The following is an 8,497-nucleotide window of genomic DNA, read 5'->3' as shown; positions in this document are numbered from 1 at the left end:
AGATTTACAAGGTTGTTGCCTGGATTGGGGAGCATGCCTTATGAGAATAGACTGAGTGAACTTGGCCTTTTCTCCTTGGAGAGACAGAGGATGAGAGTGACGGAGGATGAGAGTGACCTGATAGACGTGTAAAAGATGATGAGAGGCATTGATCGTGTGGATAGCCGGTGCCTTTTTCCCAGGGCTGAAATGGTTGCCGAAAGAGGACACAGGTTTAAGGTGCTGGGGAGTAGGTACAGAGGAGATATCAGGGTTAAGTTTTTTACACCAAGAGTGGTGAGTGTGTGGAATGGGCTGCCGGCGACGGTGGTGGAGGTGAGTACGATAGGGTATTTTAAGAGACTCCTAGACGGGAATGTGGAGCTTAGAAAAAATAAGAGGGTTATGGGTAATCCTAGGAAATTTCTAAGGTAAGGAAATGATCTGCACAGCTTTGTGGACTGAAGAGCCTGTATTATACTGTAGGTTTTCTATGATTCTATAAATTTAACATAGCTTCACTGTGATCTTCCAGTAACCCTGGAAGTAAATAATTAGAGGCACAAGTGATTGCAGATGCTAGAATCTGGAGCAACAGGAAAAAATACACATTGGTGGAAGTCACTGGGTCCAGCAGCATATGTGCGGAGAGAAATTGACGACGTTTCCATAATTAACCTGCAATACCGCTTCTAATGACTACAGATTTGCTTCCAGTTGCTTTTCTATTCCATTTTTAAAAAATTCAATAGTGTTGGTGATATTTCTACTTTTTCCTACTAATATGGATGATCAGCTTTATCTATGCTTAAATTTAGGTACTACCTAACTGTCCGGTCAGCAAGTTCTCTACACGTTTATGAAACACGCGGTGTCGGGGTCGAGATACGTCTCTACCAAAGGAGGTGTAAGACGCTCCCTCCCTCCGCCAGCTGGGCAAGCTGTAGCCAGCTAAGCGCTCCCCACACCCCCAACCGGGGCTAGAGACCTGGTTATGCGACTACTGACTCAGGCAATCTCTGAAGAGTATTGATTATGGCTGGGATCAGCCGTCTTGTAAAGACACTGCCCAGGAGAAGGCAACTTCTAACCACTTCTGTAGAAAAAATTACCAAGAACAATCATGGTTATGGAAAGACCATTGTCCCCCACGTCATAGGTCATGGCACATAACCAACGAACGAACGACATACTAACTGAAGTACTTGAAGACGTTAACATCAAGTTGACCTCTTAAAATTAATTTTAGTTGGTGTGTCAGCTCCACGGGTCACTGTAGACTCGGAGAAGGATGATCGTTTTTAAAATATTTGCGTTTATAAATATTCCATCCGGTTTGCCTACTTACCTGGGGACTGACATATCTGCTTTAACTTATTCTTCTGAAAAGTGTAAATACTGTAAATATTTAACTACATGATGGAATTATTCAATTTGTATTATTGGAATGTTTTGGCATTCTCATAAGCTTCTGGTGTTCTATATATAAGTTCTTATCTTCAACACATTGTTAGACTTTAGCGGTTTTCTCAGTTTTATTTCGGATTTGCAATTAATTGGAAACAAACTTTGTCGGGACACTTTGCCTTGAGAGTTGTGTAAGAGTTAATGTGGAGTAGGTACGTCACCAAGGGGCTGATCCGCGCTTAGTATCATCTCATGACACACCCCTGAAATTCGCAGTTATAATTTATAATCTGACTGAACGTTGTGGATATAAACTATTCTTCAGTGTGTGTGGAATACACCATCGATAAAGGAGCGGCGAAGGGCGGTTGTGATCTGGCAGAACTCCCATCGTGAAGGGAAAACCAGGTATTTGTTTCTGTAGCATCGGAAGTGTGATGGCCAGTGGATGCCGCAGGTCGAACCTCCCTTTGCTCAGTACATTCTTCCCCCGTAACGAGTCTAGGAATTTAACATCTGTCCGACACAGGGGGTTGTGTATAGCACCGGTCCATACTTTATCAACGCCAGAAGATTCAAAGAATATTTTAAATGACAGTTTTGAAGATGTGCGATTTAAAAACAAAAATATTTCCCATGATTAAATCTTGGATTTCTTTGTTTCGTTCAGACAAAGATAAACACAGGTAATGTGCAGAAGTGGTTTATTCCTAATATTTCAATATTTGAGTATTGGAACTGAACTTCAGATCATATACCTGTTTTGCTTTCAGCCTCAAAGTTTTGACCACAAACACCTTAAAACAAATCTTTGTAAGTTTCATATGACTTTAAATTTATTCTCATTAATAGTAAACATTTTACCTTGACCAAGTATGGACCGGTGCTATACACAGCCCCCTGTATTCTCAATCACAATTAAGAGTAGTTTAATAGGTCTGCTCTAATCTTTTCTGCATCACAGCTGTGTGAGTGCTTCTCAGTACTGTTATGTAGTTATAACTAATACATTCCTAGACATAGCTGATTTATTTTGCTTAAATAAGAGACAAACTACATTAATAGAGAAATGATAACCTTTACTTAGTTAGTTATTTATTGAGATACAGCTTGGAATAGGTCTTTCCGGCCCTTCCACTCAGCAAATCCGCGATTTAGTCCTATCCTAATCACAGGACAATTTACAATGTCCAACTAACCTACCAACTGGTACATCTTTGGACTGTGGGAGGAAGCCAGTGCACCTGGAGGAAACCCACGTGTTCATGGGGAGACTGTACAAGCTCCTTACAGGCGGTGCCAGGAATTGAACCTAGGTCTCCTGTACTGTAAAGTGTGGTGCTTATTACTACGCTACTGTGCTGCCATGGTAATTATTTCTTTATTATATAGAGATTATGGACTGGTGAAAATTTAGGCTTCTTACAAAACAGTTAAGAACCCATCTGAGAAGATTCTGCAGATGTTGAAAGCTGGAGCAACAAACAATTGGCTTGTGGATCTCAATGGGTTGAGCAGCATCTGTGAGAAGAAAGGAATTGATGCCGTTTTGGGTCAAAACCCAGAACATAGTCATTTCCTCTCTTTCCACAGATACTGCTTCACCCACTGAGCTTTTCCAGCATACAGATTGTTTTGCCAAATGGAAAAAAAACCTATTGTAACTGTAACTTTTCTATCACTGAGATTATTTTGTAACTGCTTTTAGGCAATGCAGGAATAACTCTACATCCAGATGTGACCCCTCTCTAGAAGAAGGTCCAGTTTTAGTTTGACTTGATACTGCATTGACAGGGGGCAAATTTCATGATCACTGATGGCAATATAGCTCTAGTTGTTGAAGTTGCAGTCGATGCAAGGATACTTCATGTTGGAGTGGAACCATAAAATATTCCCAAATTATATGACACCTTACTTGCTCTCCAATTCTGTGGCATCTGAATTCGTCGAGGAAGCCACTGTTTGATCTTCAAAAGGAGCTTGGATAGAGCAGGAAAATGGAGAGAGTTGGTGCACTCCTTTTATTATTTTCTTTAGACTTCTACATGCTCCCTGGGGGATTTGGGGATTTAGAGTGTCATCTGGCAAGCCAGTTGCCCTTTTTGATTGGTCCTGGTCAAGGATTACCATTAATCTGTCAGATTATTTTTTGAGGAAGTTTTGATTACATACTTGAGTTACTTCCTCAATACTCATGTTAACCTCTTACATTGATGGAACATAGTACACTTTAATACCATCAAGGACTGTTCGCTGCTTCCCTAACAACAAACTATGGGTCACCAGTATTCTCAACCACAAGAGACAGGGAGGAATTGAAACATGTGCAGAGGGAGCTAAAGGAGAAGATCAATGTGACTAAAGAGGAATACAGGAGAGAGATGGAGAACAAGCTTGGGCAGAGTAGTAGACGGGAGGTGTGGAAAGACATGAAGAACATTCACTGGCTTCAGTCAGCCTGGCCGTAGAGCCGCAGAATGCAGCTGTGAATGGGCTAATGAGTTAAACCAATTCTTCAATGGGTTTGACAATTGCCTGTTCACACCCTCCTCAGCACACCAGTCCAGGTACCGAGGCACCCAATGCTACCTCAGCACCAACACCTTCCCTCCTCACTCCTACCCCCTCCAGTTCAACATGTGGATGAACAACACAGGCTACCACTGTCTGTATCCCCTTCTTGTCCTACTCCTTCACTACCAACTGATGTCGTCCTGATCTACACCTCCCCAGCACACAACTTCCACCAACTCTCCAGTCATGATGGACTCACCTTCACTACTGAGCAGGTGAGACAAGCTCTGGAGAAACTCAGACATGGAAAAGCATTGAGACCAGATGGTGTGAACCACAGGGACCTGAGGGAATGTGCTGAGCAGCTGTGTGGAGTTCTTCAACACATTTTCAACCTCATTCTCGGCCTGGAAAGGGTCCCAACTGTGTAGAAAGCATTATGTGTGGTCCCAGTACCCAAGAAAGGCCAGCTGAAAGTCTTGAATGAATACTGTCCAATGGCCCTGACCTCACACATCATGAAGACCCTGGAGAGGCTGGTCCTGGCTCACCTCTGATCCCTGGTCAGATCAGCCCTTAATCCCCAGTAGTTTGCATATCAGTAACACACTGGAATCACCGATGCTGTCATCTACAGACAGATAGACAGACAGACATACTTTATTGATCCCGAGGGAAATTGTGTTTCGTTATAGTTGCACCCACCAAGAATAGAGTAGAAATATAGCAAAATAAAACCAGAAATAATTAAATGATAATAAGTAAATTATTCCAAGTGGAAATAAGTCCAGGACCAGCCTATTGGCTCAGAGTGTCTGACAGTCTGAGGGAGGAGTTGTAAAGTTTGATGGCAACAGGCAGGAATGACTTTCTATGACGTTCAGTGTTGCATCTTGGTGGAATGAGTCTCTGGCTGAATGTACTCCTGTGCCTAACCAGTACATCATGGAGTGGATGGGAGACATTGTCCAAGATGGCATGTGACTTGGATAGCATCCTCTTTTCAGACACCACTGTCAGAGAGTCCAGTTCCACCCCTACAACATCACTGGCCTTGCGAATGAGTTTGTTAATTCTGTTGGTGTCTGCTACCCTCAGCCTGCTGCCCCAGCACACAACAGCAAACATGATAGCACTGGCCACCACAGTCTCGTAGAACATCCTCAGCATCATCCTGCAGATGTTAAAGGACCTCAGTCTCCTCAGGAAATAGAGACAGCTCTGATCCTTCTTGTAGACAGCCTCAGTGTCTTCCTGCTGAAAGAAGCCTACTCCAATTTAGATAAGCAGGATAGCATTGTAAGGATCATGTTTTCTGATTTCTCAAGTGCCTTCAATAGCATACAGCCTTCATTACAGGGTGAAAAACTTTGTTCAATGCAGATTGGCACTTCCATTGTATCCTGGATAACGGACTATCTGAATGGCAGACCACAGTTTGTACGGCTTCAGAGCTGCGTGTCAGCTAGTGCTCCTTGTGTGACCTCCTGTATTGCAGTGAGACCCGATGTAGATTGGGAGACCATTTCCCCGAGCATCTGTCCTGCTGAGTTCCTCCAGCATTTAGAGTGTGTTGCTTTGACAGGAAGACACCCATTTTTTGCACTCCACACTAGAGAAAAATACCACTGAGCAAGTTGTGAGCTAATGATTATCTTCCGTACTGAGATATTCCATCATGATGATTTAAACCCATATTATTTTTCATTCAGACATCTGTCAGCTTCTTTGTTATGTTAGTTTGACTTTGGCACTATTTTTTATACATACATATGTAATTAAGAGGCACTTGCTGGAACATGCTGTATTTGGGATTAGTAACTTTGGCTTGCAAGTTTATATCTGAGTATCTATGTAGAATGCTTTTAAAGCTGGTCATTTTCTTAAAGTAACTATGCTGTCCACCTTGCAGAAATACTTCCATGACTATCGTAAATCAAATACCCATTTGCATTGCAAAAGCTGAGATGTAATGTCTGCACAGGTGCCTGGAGAGGTTGTGAGTGTGAGGAGTAGGACCCGTTGTAAAACAATCAACATGATTGATGGCTTTAGGGATGTTTTTCTATAACAAAAGAACAAAAAGTTTTTGTGACTGCACTACAAGCAGGTGATGTCATGAACCGTGCTATTTATGCATGTTAACCTGTCAAGGTTATTGGTAAATCACCTTTCTTCAAAATCAGTCCATTTTAAAACGATCTTCAACCAGTGACAATGCCCTAAGGTTACGGTTCTGTTAGTGACAGCTGACAAATAACTGTGGGAGACTTACAGAAGATTGTAGTTATTCTTTCTTCAATTGCAATGCTTATACTATCTGATGGGTGACTGTTTATTCAACCCTGGTTCAGCCTAGGACTTTGGATAATCATCATGGTGTTTGAGTACATATCAGCTTTCCTCATCAGTACCACACAGTAGTTAGGCAGTGCTCCCTATGCTAAGTAGGAATGCATTTTGATTGTACAGATGCAGGATGCTAACCAGAGTTTTCCTTTGATTCTCAAGAGAAGATAAAACAAACAGTTAACTCCAACACAGGGCATCAATCAATACAGGGGAGGGTTAATTTAAATTAAAACAATCAGTTTAGAGAAAGTTGGGATCTTTTCATAATGTTTTTAATTTGCTTCAATCCATCCAAACTGATTTCATTGTTAATATTTGTAACCACACTCCAATCGATACAGTCTATTCAATTCTATCCAAAATGTGACTATATAATATCATGTAAACATTAGAAACACAGAAACCCTACAGCAGAATAGAGGCCCTTCAGCCCACATGTTGTGCCAAACATGTCCTTACCTTAGAAATTACTAGGCTTACCCATAGCCCCCTAAGCTCTTTTTCTAAGCTCCATGTACCTATCCAAAAGTTTCTTAAAAAGACCCTATCATATCCGCCTTCACCACTGTTGCTGGCAGCCCATTCCACGCACTCACCACTCTCTGCGTAAAAAAAAACTGACATCTCCTCTGTATCTACTCCCCAGCACCTTAACCTGTGCACTCTTGTGGCAACCATTTCAGCCCTGGGAGAAAGACTCTGACTATCCACATGCCTCTGATCATCTTATACACCTCTATCAGATCACCTCTCATCCTCCGTCGCTCCAAGGAGAAAAGGCCGAGTTCACTCAACCTGTTTTTATAAGGCATGCTCTCCAAACCAGGCAAAATCCTTGTAAATCTCCTCTGCACCCTTTCTATGGCTTCCACATCCTTCCTGTAGTGAGGTGACCAGAAATGAGTACAATACTTCAAGTGGGGTCTGACCAGGGTCCTATATAGCTGCAACATTACCTCTCAGCTCCTAAATTCAATTCCACGATTGATGAAGGCCAATGCACCGTATGCCTTCTTAACCACAGAGTCAACCTGTGCAGTTGCTTTGAGCGCCCTATGGACCCGGACCCCAAGATCCCTCTGATCATTCACACTGCCAAGAGTCTTACCATTAATAATACTATATTCTGCCATCATATTTGACCTACCAAAATGAACCACTTCACACATATCTGGGTTGCATGTGAGATTTTACTGTAAATGTGAATCTTTAGATTCTTGTCAACAGTCAGATCTCTCTACGAGTACGTAAAACTTAGCACAATCAAGTACCTGTCTAAGTTTTAAAACTCCCTCTACATGATTAATAATATTGCTCGACTACAACACGTGTTTTGGTACTGATTTTTTATGATGAATTTTACTGGAAAAATGAATCTCTCACTGATAATATCAGTGTATTTGTTTATGTTGTGATATGAATCAAATCTGCTTTTACATCGTGATACCACATGGATGCAAGGGACCACTCTTCCCTAAATACACATAATAAATGCAAATTTATGAATTTAGATGAGATTAGTATGGATAGATTGCTGATGCTCAGCATAGAGACAGTGTGATGAAGGACCTGCTTCTGGATTGTGTGACTCAATGATTATGAGAATATAATAAACAGAAGTTGGAATAATCCACTCAGCCCAGAGCCCTGCTCCCATTTAAAACAATTGTGGCTGACCTCCTTCCTCAGCACTTCTCTGCCAATGTTCCCCAAACTCCTGGATAGCAAAAAATCTATCGGTCTTTTAAGACATATCTAATAACTGCGCATTTGCAGCCCTCCGCAGTCAGAATCCCACTGAACCAGAACAATACTAATGAAGGTTCTTGCTGACTTCAACCTCAAACTATTTGGTCCCTTATCCGAATCTTTTGCCCAGGGTAAAAAGTATTAAGAGGATGTGCAGTTAAGGGGAGAGGGGAAAGTTTAAAGGAAATGTGCTGCACATGTTTTTAGTTTAAGCTGATTTTCAATCACACGGCACAATTTTGATTTGGAATTCTGTGAAGAAATTTTCAGGACTTGGAAAGTGTTTTCATCTTTTGCTGTGGGGGCTGCATAACTAAAACTATACTGCCAATCAATTACACTGGATCTCACGCCCATGTCCCCTCAGTTGAACTCCTCAGTCACTGAAAAACTGGTTTCAGTTAAAACAGAAATAGAATCCATTTTCTGCAGATTAAAAGAAAACCATACAGCTCGTAAGTATTCATGAATCAATAACAGAAACTTAAATGAGAAT

General features: G+C 41.6%; 1 protein-coding gene across 1 annotated transcript in view; it reads left to right on the top strand.

The window, feature by feature from the left end:
- Window positions 1–1,657: 1,657 nt before the first annotated feature.
- The window catches only part of LOC140736058 (collagen alpha-1(XIV) chain-like), a 182,569-nt gene continuing 175,729 nt past the window's right edge, over window positions 1,658–8,497 (top strand). Inside the window, 1 exon segment of the mRNA XM_073061781.1 lies at window positions 1,658–1,794. The gene's annotated coding sequence lies outside the window, so the exon portion shown is untranslated.

This window comes from Hemitrygon akajei, chromosome 11 (genome assembly GCF_048418815.1).
Source record: "Hemitrygon akajei chromosome 11, sHemAka1.3, whole genome shotgun sequence".
Lineage (NCBI taxonomy): Eukaryota > Metazoa > Chordata > Chondrichthyes > Myliobatiformes > Dasyatidae > Hemitrygon > Hemitrygon akajei.
This window is presented reverse-complemented; position numbering and strand designations above follow the sequence as displayed.